At 43.6% G+C, this 14,081-nt stretch overlaps 1 protein-coding gene across 4 annotated transcripts in view; it reads left to right on the top strand.

The window, feature by feature from the left end:
• Positions 1-14,081, top strand: part of LOC309339317 (uncharacterized protein) — a 169,931-nt gene that overhangs the window by 102,798 nt on the left and 53,052 nt on the right. For 2 of the 4 annotated variants that reach the window (XR_014155168.1, XR_014155169.1), the window contains exon 3: positions 6,971-8,772. The exons of the other annotated variants lie outside the window; for them this stretch is intronic. The gene's annotated coding sequence lies outside the window, so the exon portion shown is untranslated. Of the gene's footprint in view, positions 1-6,970; positions 8,773-14,081 lie in introns of those variants that run through there. 4 annotated transcript variants of the gene reach the window in all.

Raw genomic sequence — 14,081 nt, 5'->3', positions numbered from 1 at the left:
CATCTAATAATATTTGCTTAAGCCCACTTGAAACACAAGCAGCTCTCAAGGAGCAAATACATTTTTTTACTGCAGCTTCTTGAGATCTTCTTTGCATAATGGTTTTATTTGGTAATTTAAGTTGAACATCTATAAGAAAGCAAGCTGTCTTGTTGCTCACTTCCCTTAAAAATGCACCCTAAAACTAAAATATACTGCATAAACAGCAGGCCCGTTTTCTTTATCAAGCTGCTGCTTATGCCTCAAGCAGGACACTTATAGTCTGTGTATTTTTATTATAGTCGGGTAAAAAAAACAAAAACCTTTCAACCTAAGAGACTCAAGCAGCTGTGAATCAATATCACACGGCTGTGATTTCTATGGCAACCAACTCAGATATTTGGGGAAAAAATAGTACGTGTGAACTTTCTCCTTCTCGAACACTTACACAGGGTTCTTTGATCTGAGAGTGACTTTTCCAACTAATTATACACACATCTAAATAAAATCATATGATAGTGATGTGATGTTACGGCATTTCTTTCCTTTTTTTGAAAAATGAGGTTACTGTTTTAATTAAATGAGGTTATACTGGTACAACTCAGTGCAGCTTATTGTGGGTTTTTATGTTCAATCCAGAGAAAAGCATGTATGCAAAAGCACCATTGAAATCAGCAGCTTGGATTTATGTATTAGATCAGTACCCTCCAACATTCCTCAGATGAAACTGGGACATTTCTCGCTCCCCTCCCAACTGACCCTCCTCAACCCCCACCCCATTTTTGCCCCCACCTCGGCAGAACATTTCCTTTCTGAAGCAGGGCAAGTGCCATCACCATTTCATCAATGGGACACAGCACAAAGGCCCCCCACCATCCTGGAAAAAAACCCTTAATCCTGATTTTGTTTTATTTTATTCTTAGATGGGTAGATTTACAGAAATAAAAATATACACCAATAAATAAATTTTAAAAAGGGCAATATTAGACAAGGATTCACAAAGCAAAGACTCCGTGCAATCTGCTCCACTCTTTCTTCCTGCCCAGGCAGGGGTGGAGGAAGGGGGGTGCGGTGGATGCGGGCCACCCCGGGTGTCACCAATGAGGGGGGTGAGAAAATGTCGGGTGGCACTCACTGCGGGGCCTGCAGCGTGCCCGAGCCATCCGTCTCTCCTGGGAGAGGCGCAGTGGCTTGGGCCCGTGCAGACTCTGTGCTGCCCAAAAGGTCCACCCGCTGCCTCCCCCCAGCTGTAGGGCAGCTGAGTGGGAGCAGGCAGGCAGACTCTGGAGGCTCCATGGTGTGCCCTGCCCCTATGGCCGCCGAGACCACATAACACCAGTCCTGAAAGATCTTCATTGGCTCCCAGTACGTTTCCGAGCACAATTCAAAGTGTTGGTGCTGATCTTTAAAGCCCTAAACGGCCTCTGTCCTGTATACCTGAAGGAATGTCTCCACCCTCATCATTCTGCCCGGACACTGAGGTCCAGCGCTGAGGGCCTTCTGGCAGTTCCCTCGTTACAAGAAGTGAGGTTACAGGGAACCAGGCAGAGGGCCTTCTCGGTAGTGGCGCCTGCCCTGTGGAACGCCCTCCCAGCCGATGTCAAGGCAATAAAGAACTACAGTGGTACCTCGGGTTAAGTATTTAATTCGTTCCGGAGGTCTGTTCTTAACCTGAAACTGTTCTTAACCTGAAGCACCACTTTAGCTAATGGGGCCTCCTGCTGCTGCCGTGCCGCCAGAGCACGAGTTCTGTTCTCATCCTGAAGCAAAGTTCTTAAGCCAAGGTACTATTTCTGGGTTAGCGGAGTCTGTAACCTGAAGCGTATGTAACCTGAAGTGTATGTAACCCGAGGTACCACTGTATTTTACTTTTAAAAGACAATTGAAGGCGGCCCTGTTTAGGGAAGTTTTTAAGGTCTGACGCTGTATTGTTTTTCATATTCGGTTGGAAGCCTCCCAGAGTGGCTGGGGAAACCCAGCCAGGTGGGCAGGGTATAAATAATAAATTAGGGACATTCTGGGATCAAATAGGGACATTCTGGGATCAAATCAGAAGCCGGAATGGGTTTTTGGTTTGTTTGTTTTTTGTAATTCTGGGACTGTACCTGGAAAATCGGGACACTTGGAAGGTATGTAGATCCAAGCACATTACACACATCTGAGCATTTCATTCCGATGGATCTTACTGATACATTTAAGTTCATGTAGGTTTGCAGTCATGTGTACATCTGTTTCCTGTAATGCGTTGTGAACCACCCTGAGATCAGTGGGTATTGTGTGGAATCATCATCATCATCCGTTGCACAGGTGGTCTTTCATGTACAGTGGTGCCCCGCAAGACGAATGCCTCGCAAGACGAAAACCCGCTAGACGAAAGGGTTTTCCGTTTTGGAGGCGCTTCGCAAAACAAATTTCCCTATGGGCTTGCTTCGCAAGACGAAAATGTCTTGCGAGTTCCTGCGGGTTTTTTCCCCCTTTTCCCCCCTTTTCCTAAGCCGCTAAGCCGCTTATCAGCTGATCCGCTGATAAGCCGCTTAACAGCTGATCGCTAAAAGCCGCTAAACTGCTAATAGCGCTAATCCGCTAAGCTGTCAATGGGCTTGCTTCGCAAGACGAAAAAACCGCTATACGAAGAGCCTCACGGAACGGATTAATTTCATCTTGCGAGGCACCACTGTACAACAGTATCAAACACCATAAAATAAAGAAAACCATATGTTTCTGTTCCTTTTTGCTTCTTTTCCTATCTAAGGACTGACATAATCATTTTTGGAATAACTATTTGGACATTGCTAGGTTTTGCTACCCCATAACTTTTGTGACCCTCCGTGGTTCAGGGCAGCAGACTTCCTGTCAGGTTCTGTTATCTTTCACTGATTCTTCCACACTTTTTCTAGGGGCAGGCAACTCACTTCAAATTTGGTCAAACCCTTCATACCACATCTGTTCTCCGCAATGTGCTTGATCAAGGAAATGATCAAGACGGGAGGGAGTATATCTGTGGTGTCTCTGTGTTAGCATTTTATTTATTTATTTATTTATTTATTTATTTATTTATTTATTTATTTTGGTGCTGGAATGACGTCAGCACTCAGATGTTCCTAGGTATAGCCAGAGAAAGGATAGGAAGCTCTGAAAGGCAAAACCAACCTGGAAGGGTTTGAAGGAATTGTCACACTTTGGCAAGATGAGACCACAAAAAAGATCTAAGACAACAGTGAAGCAAGATTCAAATGGATCATTTGCAATTTGCTACCCATTATGATAAGCGGGGACAAACCTAGACAGCATCATAAAAAACAGAGACATCACCTTGCCGACAAAGGTCCATATAGTTAAAGCTATGGTTTTCCCAGTAGTGATGTATGGAAGTGAGAGCTGGACCATAAAGAAGGCTGATCGCCAAAGAATTGATGCTTTTGAATTATGGTGCTGGAGGGGACTCTTGAGAGTCCCATGGACTGCAAGAAGATCAAACGTATCCATTCTTAAGGAAATCAGCCCTGAGTGCTCACTGGAAGGACAGATCCTGAAGCTGAGACTCCAATACTTTGGCCACCTCATGAGAAGAGAAGACTCCCTGGAAAAGACCCTGATGTTGGGAAAGATGGAGGGCACAAGGAGAAGGGGACGACAGAGGACGAGATGGTTGGACAGTGTTCTCGAAGCATGAGTTTGACCAAACTTTGGGAGGCAGTGGAAGACAGGAGTGCCTGGCGTGCTCTGGTCCATGGAGTCACGAAGAGTCGGACACGACTAAACAACAACAACAACATGATAAGCGGGAGCTAGCAAAAGCAGGATGTCAGAGCACTTCTGTGATTCCAGTGTGTCCCGCTTAAAAATGGGGAAGTTGCGGGTGTGGCATGATGTTGATACTTCCATAGCACAGAGGGGAGGAACATCAAATGCAGCCTAATGTCCCTTGTTTCATTTGCTGCCTTGGATGGGGGAGAAGTTCTTTAGCTTCACATTTATACACAGACTGACATTTTTAGCATTTCCCATTCTCTCTTGCAAAACTATAGACAAATTTTAAAGGATGTGTTTCCCAAATCCAATCTTCCAATCTTTAATTTGGATGGCTATACCTAAACCCTGTTCTCATGAGATTTTGCGGAGTTCCAAAAGTGACTTCCACCAATATAGATTATATTTTGGAAACTGAAGCATTTTTCTCCTCTTTTGTTGTGTTTAATAAATTTTCATATTGTGTTAATGATCTAAGTGCTTGTGCCATCACATGTTCTTGTATAATAAAGCTATGCATTTGATTAAATATGAGCCAGATTGTGTTGGGTGTCTTTCATTGCTAATTTCATTTGACTAATACATATATTATGATAGATGATAGATAGATAGATAGATAGATAGATAGATAGATGATAGATAGATAGATAGATAGATAGATAGATAGATAGATAGATGATAGATAGCTAGCTAGCTTGTGTGTATAAAATGGATATTACACACACACACACACACACACACACACACACACACACACAGAGTATAAAAATCACATAATGTATATAGGCCATAGGATTCCATCCGTTCAAATCACTTGTCTCCATTTTGAAAACAAATTGAGAGGCACTGATAGACTATTGGAATTAACAGGGAAATAATAGGTGCTAATTTGGATTTCGTTTCCCCAAATTTGAAAATTGCAATTTATAAATGGATTTGATACAGAATTTATTATATTTTAGTTAAGGGTTTTAAATGGTAAGACCCATAGGGGGAAAGTTTACTGGTTTAGTTTCTATATCTACCCAATGTTGGGTTATTTCTCCCTTGCTGATATATAGCAGCTCTCTTAACTGGAATGCAGAACAATACAAATACGAATTCCCCCCACACCTTACATCTATATGAGGAGGAGAGATTTAAGATTCTTCACGGCACTGAGATCACAGACAGATAGGAACCCTTTTGCCTTGCACTGCATCTTCCATACCACAAATATGGATATCAGATTGACAGTCTTTAAATAGTGGTGACGAGAAAAATAAAATCAGGCAGGCAGAGAGCAGCTGAAGACGCAATATTCGTGTGTGTGTGCATGCAGACTGTGGAGCAATTATGCTGTGTATCAAAAGTCTGGCCAAATGGCACATCCTATAAAGGTTCAGTCTTGCTGAAGGAAGGATAAAAATAGCCAACGGCCACTGCAGCTTGTGAAGCCTCAGTAGCTTAAGTGAGATGGGGGGAAGCCAACAGGAGGAGGAGAAAGCGTGTTCTCCTTCATGGAGAGCATGTGTTGTCGTGGGGGCTGACAAGACACTCCAAAGTTGTGGGGCGGGCTAATTGATCATTGGTCACTGTTGTGATTGGGCTTCCCTTGTTGTTGGGAAGAAGTTAATGTTGCCAGAAATGATAAAACTCCCTGCACAAAGAGTAGAGCTTCCTCTTTTCGCTCTGTGCATCGGATTGCCCGTCCCCCCCCCTAGAATTAGGGTTGTTCGCATTGACCTTGCTATGCCTGTCATGGGTCGTCTGCTTTTGGGGCAGGGGCCCGGTAGGAATTTTGTCCATCTGGCTGATTGGCTGGTGCCATTTGGTTTTTTGCCTACTGCGTAGCAAATCGTCACAACTTGTAAGGTTGCGGTTAGGCATTGGTTTACGGTTTGGTTGGTTGAGGGGCATGGATTGGCTGTGCCTGCCCCTCTAATGCTGCTGCTGCAAGGGATTCTGTTAAAGGAATACAGGGGCTCACCATTGCTTTTGTCCAAACCCTGTCAAGGAGCTAGGGCCACGCAAGAGCCCCTGGTTGCATTTGGGGAGGGCTGAGGGCAGGTTCCCTGCTCCGCCGCTACCCCCAAATGTATTCCCCTTTTCTGACTTTCGCAGGCTTGCGAAATGTCAGTCTGCCCCCCACTGGGGGGCAGATAGTCGCAACCAATGCCTAAGCAACCACTCATATTTTTGTATTTTAATAAAGTTGTGGCCAAAAATTATGCCAAAAACCTTAAACAAAATTTCTGTGTGATGTGTGAGTTATTTGGGGTGGCTTGGAGACCTTGACACACAACTGCTAAAGAAAGCATGCATCTGAACTGGGCAGGCTATGTTGAGGTTCAGAAAACATTTCCCTAGCTTGGGAATATATCACCACATCTTAATAAAAATGGCTTTCTTGGGATCAATAGCCAAGAAAACTATGGGTGCCATCCTTCAGAGCTTTAAAATTTGTTGCTGTTGTTATTACATATCATTCCTGATTTCTACTTGTTTCGAAAGGCAGAGGTCCAGCAGGATGTCTAAAAAGAAGGCTGGACCGGCCCAGAAGTTCAGTTTAAGCTGAGAATTCGGAGACAGATGGGTAAGGAAAGCAGCACTCCCATGGTAGCTACCCGTATTCAGACTGCCAACTTGCCAGCCATCTGGTCAGAATTTCAAACCACACAGCAGAAAAAGAAAATGGAAAGAAAGACGAGAGAAAGGGTGGATTTGAGTGCAACGAGGGTCAAGAGGGAAATGAGGCCGTTTGTAGGACATGCAGCTGGGATGCTGATTAAAATGTTCATACACAAAAATATGGTGTTTTCCATAAAAAAATAAACAGTATTAAAAAGGCCTGTGGTTCTATCATTTAATAATGTCCCTGGGCCAGTTCTTTATGATGCCATTGCTTAAGCAGTTCATAAAAAACAAAAAACATTTAGATGGCCATTTTTGAAACTGACAAGAAGTTTGGATTCCTAGCCCCCCAGACCTCAATGAAGGGAAAATCTGTTTATTTTTAAATTTGTTCAGGTTTCACCGATCATGTTCCAATATGTCCTCAATTATTCATTTTAATTCAATGTGCTCAGTGTATGCATGTGTGTATTTTCACTTGTGGGTAAAAAGCACCGCAAGATTGGTATTGTTAAGATTTGACTGATGCTGAAGTCCTGTGTGTGCATACCTTACTCAGTGTTGCATTCTGTTGAGGGTTATAGTCCAATGGTTCTCAAACTGTGGGGACATCCTCCTCTGCTTGTAGGACATGGAGCAACTGGAAGACATTCCAATTTCATGTGAGGCAAAGAATCCTGAGTCAGGAGAAACCTTTCGCCCATCACCAGCCAAAGACATGGATGGACTGAACATCATCTGTCAGAAGTTCCTCATTGTGGGAGGATGATTCCACAATGGCATGTTGTTGGCTGTGGCAAAGGACAAACGAACTCGCTCCCAGACCCCCCATTTTATGTACTTGACTGGCTCTTGAGACTCATTCCAGCAATAAAAACATGGCAACAATCTCCACACACCTGAGGGCAGGCTAGATTTGGGGGTACAGGGCAGGCATCAAGGCCAGCAACAATCAAGGACCTGAGGAGAACTAGCCAGGTGGGGTGAATTGCTGCCACCCACCACTATCTACCACCTGAGGCCTCCCATTCTGTCTAAGGGTAGAACCGGCCCTAATTATTGCTCCGACACTTGACCCATCAACCCAAACTGCTATGATATATTCCTGCTTTGTTCTTCATTTGGTTTTTTTTCTTTCTGTAGTTTTATGTGTTGGAGGCAGAGATGTCTTGTTTTATTCCTCTTTCAGATTGCATTGTTGAATTAGCATCCTAATACACACAGTTAGTGCTGTGGGTTAAACCACAGAGCCTAGGACATGCCGATCAGAAGGTCGGCGGTTCGAATCCCTGCAACGGGGTGAGCTCCCATTGCTCGGTCCCAGCTCCTGCCAACCTAGCAGTTTGAAAGCACATCAACGTCCAAGTAGATAAATAGGTACCGCTCCAGCAGGAAGGTAAACGGCGTTTCCATGCACTGCTCTGGTTCGCCAGAAGTGGCTTAGTCATGCTGGCCACATGACCCGGAAGCTGTACGCCGGCTCCCTCAGCCAATAAAGCGAGATGAGCGCCCCAACCCCAGAGTCGGCCACGACTGGACCTAACGGTCAGGGGCCCCTTTACCGTTTTACACACAGCTTTGCACATGACTGTGTGAAAGGATCTTTGCATGTCCTGCTGTGGAATGCAGATGCTGTAGAACTGCTGAGGTTTGAGAAGTATAAATTTAAAAGGTGGGTGAAGCTCAAAAAGCTTAGGGAAACACTATTTTCTCTAAACTGCAGATATAGGAAGGGACCCACATGTTGAAGTCTGGAGCCTAGGACCATCACTCATCACTGGACAAGCTTGGAGCACAATCCAACCCCCTGATTTGCCAGTAGTAGATGTTGGAGGACTCCCTTCATCTAGTCTAGAATAGCTCCACTGGCTTCTGGCAGTACAGATATACTAGTGTCACTTCACTGGTGCTGAGCTTCCCATCCTGTCCTCCAGCATGCTCCCTGCCAGCAGTTGTCCAGGGAAACTCTGAAACAGGGACTGGAGAGGAACTGAGCTGGCCCAGAATCCAATGGATCCTCCAAATGGAGCAGAAAAGATTATTTATGTATGTGACCACGGCTGCACGGATGTTATTGGCCCAGAGATGGAAAGAAGATAAAGTCCCAACTAGAGAAGAATGGCAGATTAAGTTGATGGATAATGCCAAAATGGCAAAAATGACCGGAAGAATCAGGAATCAAGAAGACCAGAATTTTAATAAGGAATGGGGAAAATTTATAATTTATCTAAAAAATCATTGTAAACAGTAAAAAATCGTTAGTAGGATTGTAATAACACTTGTAGTTAAAGGGTGAACACTGGACACAATAGAGATGTAAAAGAATATGGATCATCATAAAAGATGCAGGAAGAAATGATTAATAATAAGACCCACAAAGGGGAGGATGAAAGTCCAGGAGATTTCAAGGAATCTTGTTTTTATGATGTATGTTGGATATATGAGTGTAAAACGTTAATTTGAAAAACCAAATAAACAAATTTACCATAATAATAATAATAATCCAATGGAGCCTGGATCTTCTCCATTGCCGTCACTCAAGAGTATTAGTCCTGATCCTGATCTCAATGTTATACCAGCTCCGGGCTGGCACAGCTCGGATAATGCTATTGCTTGCCTCATGTGAGAAACAGAGATTATGCTGCTATGTCACACCCCATTGCTGCCTGGCCAGGGTTTTGGATTAGTCTGTAAGCCATTCATCTTTAAATACATTCCCACCCACCTCCCCCAATTAAAAGAGTTGCATTTGAATATATTGCTGGTGTCAATAGAAGCTGCTCCTCTGTTCAGCTGAAAGAGAAATCCGGATGTCATTCGCTGATAATAAGGAAGGTGTTATCCCATTACTTTGATTCACCCATTCAATTATACTTGCTTCATAAGGCAAGTGGGGAGATGGTGGCTGCTTCGCTGTGCTCAGCTCCCTTTTCTCTGTTTTTAATGAACTGCTTGGAATTAAACTCTTGCTATATTCTAGCTGGAAAACAATTAACCTCCAGATTCTCCACTGGATCTTCTGAAAAGCCTTTTTCAATTTTGGAATGCCACAATGAGAGTCGGGCTATGCCTGAATGGCCAGCATTGATCAACCTCGTGTGTGTTGCCACAGGGATCTAAGAAGTGTTCCTCATTATCCATTCCCTCGAGCAAATGAATGGACAAATTCTTGAGACTGAACATGACTCGATATTGGCCGAGGAAACGTGTCTTGATATATTGGTGATAAGAATTGCTTCCTGAGGTAGGAGCTGTTGGGGGGCTTCCAGATTTCAGTCCAGAAAATGGTCTGGAGCTAGCTAAGCCCTGGTCATCACAGGAAACAGAAGGAGAAGGCAGAGTAGAAGGTACCACGTCAAGCTGCAGGGAGGGACTCACATTTTTGAAGGCTCCCCTTCATGAAAACACTTACCCCAACAACAAAACTAGCATAGTAAGCATACTTTATTTCTTTCCATGCAGTCTAAAGCAGTCAAGCCCACTCTACACCTCCTTTTTTAATGCATGTGGAGACGCAAACTTAAATCCATTTTTACCAGATAACCAAAATTTATATTGGCCATCTCTTTGACTTTAAAAAATATGTTTTATGTGTCACTTTCTTATTTGTTTCTACATCCCCTTTCCCCCCTTGGCTTCTCCAGCCTTGAGGAATTCCTCTTTAAATTTTCACCCCGGTCCTTTTTCTGCTGTCTCATCTTCTTCTCTTTCCAATTCTGGCAGGAACTTTGTCTCATTAATAAACCATTCTTGCTCATTTATCTTCCTGACTACCTCCTTCCTCCTGTTCAAGCTCTTTCACCCTCAGCTACTGTAAAGATTGCTTACTGTTACATATCCGCATTGTACCAAACTGAATTCTCGGTAGGCTTCTGACTCAAAGGAAGGCGAAGAAAGTTCTGCCAATCCACTGATTACCCTGAAACCCACCTTAGTCCATCGATATTCTCAATAAGATGAAATATATAGCCCCTCTAGCATTGGTGCAAACACACACACGCAAAAAAAAAAAAAAACACCAGGTGATAACCAGGTAAATGGAACAAATGCATAATAAAACTACTAAAAATGCTTACTAAATGTAAATAGTTGAAGTTAGAATGTAGGTGTAATGTAGAAGCAGGTAAATAGCCCCGCTTCCCCAAACCCCCTGTTTCTTCACATTTTCAGACCTCCAAATCTGTCACAGGAATGGGGGAGAAGTGTTTTCATCATGAAGTTCATTGTGTGGGTGCAAATAATTTTTAGAAAACTAAATAAAAGGACTGTAGTGGCTGCAGAGATAGAACTTTGCCTTCCTTCCTGCTCCTCCCCCCCCCCCTCAACTCTCTCTCACACACACTGCCATGAACCTTATGATAATCACTTCCCTAAAAATGGCAGTATAGTGGTACCTTGGGTTACAGACACTTCAGGTTACAGACTCCGCTAACCCAGAAATAGTACCTCGGGTTAAGAACTTTGCTTCAGGATGAGAACAGAAATCGTGCTTCAGCGGCGTGGCGGCAGCAGGAGGCCCCATTAGCTAAAGTGGTGTCTCAGGTTAAGAACAGTTTCGGGTTAAAAACGGACCTCCAGAATGAATTAAGTACCGGTACTTAACCCGAGGTACCAGTGTATTTGCAAAGGTAGGGAATAGGGAAGCTTTCCTCCTTGCTTATCCAAATGGCAGCTTCAGGGTTTGTTGGTTTGTTTGTCCTGGCCATAGCAGGAAGAAAAAGGGTAACCTCTTGTTCCTTATGGTGCCAGTTCCGCTCAGATGTCCCCATGACTGGGATGACTGAATACAGAAAGGACGAGGCTTGTGCCTCTTTTAATAGTTGTATATGCAGAGGAATTTCCGCAGGTGTATCTGACGCGGCAAGGCACACCTGCTGAAATTCTCTCATCTATGCAGTATGCAGGAACCCTGGCCCTTTATACACACCTGGTTGCCCTAGTAGTCATGGCTGCTATTTACATAACAAAAATGCTGCATGCTAACATGCAGTTAACCTCATGTCTAATTTTGCCCTGAGTGACAGTAAAGGATGGGCAAATTTGTCAACTTCACTTGCTCTCCATTCCTCTTCTCCCCAGCCCCCATCTTAAATTCCATTATCCACATTTTCTCTCCACAAGACTCTAAACTGCTTCTTAAAAATGGAATATTAATGTTTTATCAAAGTTTACATATTATAAGAGAGCGGAGATTAGGCAAGGTAAAAGATTTCTAGAGAGATGGTCTTTATTTACCATGTCTTGGAATGATAAATACGTGGGGAATATATATCCATATAATCTAGTTGCATTGTTCCAGAAACATACAAGATAATAATAATAATAATAATAATAATAATAATAATAATAATAATAATAATTTATTTATACCCTGCCACTCTGGGCTGCTCCCAATAGAATATTAACAACACGATAAAACATCAAACATAAAAAACTTCCCTAAACAGGGCTGTCTTCAGATGTCTTCTAAAAGTTTGGTAGTCGTTTATTTCCTTGACATCTGTTGGGAGGGCTTTCCACAGGGTGGGCGCCACCACCGAGAAGGCCCTCTGCCTGGCTCCTGTAACCTCACTGCTCACAGTGAAGGAACCACCAGAAGGCCCTCAGAGCAGGACCTCAGTGTCCGGGCTGAACGCTGTTACATGGGCAAGTTAAAAGTATTTTGCTTTATTATGTAATGCAGTATGCTGTAAATGGTCAACTGGTTTAAAAAATGAAGTGCGCAGTGCACTGGTCAGTAACTGCTGGGAGCTGTAATCATGTAAACATATTTGAGAACAGGGGTCTGGCTGATGTTGTTGTTGGGGGTCACAAAATTGCTGGGACCCACATACTCAAGCAGCCTGGCTGTGTTTGTTCTCCTTTGTAGTTGCTATGGAAAAGATGCATGAGGATGATGATTTCTCACAAGTGAAGTCACAGGCAGACCAAATGAGGCAATTCCTCTACCTTCTGTCTGATCTTCCTAGTGGGGGCATCTCTCACAAGAAAATGGACAGAAAGGTCGACAGATTACTTACACCATTTAGGAGAGGTATAATGCTTATATAGGGAAGCTGGTTATGTGGTATGAAACATGCTGGTATGAGGAAGTCAGTGGCATCTGAACCCTTGCATGTTCTCCAACAGTGCCAAAGTGGAAGACATCCACTACAGATTTTAAAACAGTGTGGCAACAGGAAAAATCAGTGGTTCATATTGGGGAAAGGCTCAGCCTGCTGCTGAAATGAAGAAAACCCAGTACAGAAGAGTAACCAAATTATAACATTTCATTGTGACGCCACCAGGGACGCAGGTGGGGCTGTAGTCTAAACCACTGAGCCTCTTGGGCTTGCCAATCAGAAAGTTGGCGGTTCAAATCCACATGACGGGGTGAGCTCCCATTCTTCTGTCCCAGCTTCTGCCAACCTAGCGGTTCGAAAGCATGCCAGTGCAAGTAGCTAAATAGGTCCTGCTTCATCAGGAAGGTAGACAGCTTTTCTGTGCACTCTGGTTACCATCACAGTGTTCTGTTGCGCCAAAAGTGATTTAGTCATGCTGGCCACATGACCCGGAAAGCTGTCTCTGGACAAACACCAGCTCCCTCAGCCTGAAAAGTGAGATGAGCACCGCTCCCCATAGTCACCTTTGACTGGACTTAACTGTCCAGGGGCCCTTTACCTTTACTTTTTACCATATTTTAGTCATATTATCTTTGCTAATTACCATTTCTTCACTTACATGGCTAAGTTCTCTATATGATACTTATATTCCTGTGGCTTTAGAGAAAAACACACCTTTGATTCACTCTTCACTCCTGTCACTCACTTCCAGGGGTGCCAACTTGAATAAAATATTGGGGTAAGCCCCACCCTGCATTATTGATCACAAGACACGGCACACGCATACCATCAGAATGGCAATGCCCATCAACTTGGGGTAAGTGGCCCCCTCAAATATTTTATTGAGGGGGCCAAAGGGACCTTGGCCCCTAGGAGTTGGCTCCTATGGTCACTTCTGTAGTCTGAATTCAGACTGTAAACTGCTGCTTGGATTAGGGACCTGGGTTGTTGTTGTTTTACAGTTTTCTTGTTTGCTTGTTAAAAACAGTCTGTAATGTGCCAAATCATCAACAATGATATACTGAAGTCAAGCACACCATCCAACTCTCAGTCTTCAAGATACAATACCTTGGTTGCTTGAAGAGAGAGAAATAGAGATCTGTCTGTGGTCATTCTTTAGGCCCTTAAGTCAGGGGTGGGGAAATATTTTCTGCGTGTGGTCACATCTCCTTTCCTTCTCAAGGTTGCATGCCTGTGGAGAGCAGGGCACTGCAGTGTAATCTGATTTCAAGGGTACATTCCAGCCAGGCAAGAACATTCAAAGAAGGTGCACATCAGGGTTCATGAAGGGTGTGGCTTAGGAGAGCATAGGACCTGGGAAGATCCTCAAGGGCCAGAAAGAGAGGTCATTTGTCTTCTGGGCCTAAAAATTACCTTAACCCCGCTTTAAGGGATGCTTGGCACTTTTGTGTTACTCCTGCTTAACTGGTAAAGTTTCTTGTACAATTCTTTTTTAAAAAAAACACAGCTGTTTCCCAGCAGATCTAAAGCTAATCTTTTGATGTGCCTAGTAGTTAATGGATTTCTCAAAATGAAAACACAGAGATGTTAACCAAAAAGGTTTAATGAGTGTTTTAATTATGGGAACACTGGCCGCAATGCACTGAACGACTCTGACCTTTGGTCCAGCCTCAGAAA

Source organism: Podarcis erhardii (genome assembly GCF_964252035.2).
Source record: "Podarcis erhardii genome assembly, chromosome: 3".
Lineage (NCBI taxonomy): Eukaryota > Metazoa > Chordata > Lepidosauria > Squamata > Lacertidae > Podarcis > Podarcis erhardii.
The sequence above is the reverse complement of the archived record's forward strand: the minus strand, read 5'-3'. Positions and strand labels throughout refer to the sequence as shown.